Below are 1,182 nucleotides of genomic sequence, written 5' to 3' on the forward strand. Positions count from 1 at the left end.
CAGGGCGGCGCCCTGGCCGCGACTGTCGGCGGTGGAGGCGGTGTTGTCTACGAACCCTGTAATTTTCCGATATGTTCGCTTGCAACATCCGAAGAGGAAGAACACGACGGCATTTCGTCGTCGGACCTCACCCTCTCACCGCCGCCGCGTTGCAACGGCAGCCCGACCCACGAAGATACGCGGCCGCTGACAGCTACATCAAGTCCCTCTGACCTTTCTCGTCACCCTACTAGTTGCATGTCTTCTTCTTCACACGTCCGGCGGCCTGGTGGTCCCCCAGATAGCCACGGTTGCTCGATGACGACGCAACGGGACCTGCTTTACAACACGCGGCTGCGCCGGTACTAGAGTATCAGTCCCCTGCACCGTAAATGTTATTGCCTGTTTTCTTCATATCCATGTTAGTAATGAATTGTTGGTGCCCAGTCGTCGACAGAAACTCCAGTGCCGTTGCCACTCACTCTTTCGCACCACACACCGGACCGACCCGGCGCAGGGTGACAGGGAGTTCCACGAGATGGTGAGGTGAGTGGTCTTGGAAGGTATGGGCCCACTAGATTCTCCGAAATTCTCTGCATCAGATCGGCAAACTGACGGGTTCTAAAGGCACTGAGCAGCCACCAACCAGCTGTAGGAGAATATCAGATCCATCGGGGTTTCCCAGGGCGTGGTCCTAGGCCCTGAGACCACACACCCGCGCCCTGCTCCCCAACCTAACCCCAAGCTTTTTTTCTTACGTGGATAAATCCTCATGGACACTCTCCCGCTGCCGAAATAATCGGCAACGGCAGAGTATTGTTGGAATCTTACTGACTAAAACTCCACGATGGCCTTCCTACGCGTGTGTCAGGGATGTTGCGGGGATCTCGATCGAATCGCCTTTCCGTTGCACTGCCCTCGCGTTCTTTTGTTAGAGTCGAGTCCAAAAGTTCGCTTAACTTTTAAATTTGGAGCTAGAGGGCATTACTTCTAGCGCCATTCCCCCTACTAGTCGCGGCCGCCTGACCTCCATCCCTCTTCGTCGCGTTACCCTACAAGGGTGAGAGCTCTTATCCCTTTCCCTCTCTGTCCGCTCCTTTATGAGCACAACCTGCTCGCAAAAGAGGCGGACAGCTTCGTACTCCTGTGGTCCATTCAGCATCGCTTCCACGACGTCTGAGGGGGCCGAGAACTCGCCTATGG

At 55.7% G+C, this 1,182-nt stretch overlaps 1 pseudogene; it reads right to left on the minus strand.

Annotated features, from left to right (window-relative positions):
* The window catches only part of LOC112213772, a 3,903-nt pseudogene that overhangs the window by 1,046 nt on the left and 1,675 nt on the right, over positions 1–1,182 (minus strand).

This window comes from Bombus impatiens, unplaced genomic scaffold (assembly GCF_000188095.3).
Source record: "Bombus impatiens unplaced genomic scaffold, BIMP_2.2 scf_1202, whole genome shotgun sequence".
NCBI classification, from domain to species: Eukaryota; Metazoa; Arthropoda; class Insecta; order Hymenoptera; family Apidae; genus Bombus; species Bombus impatiens.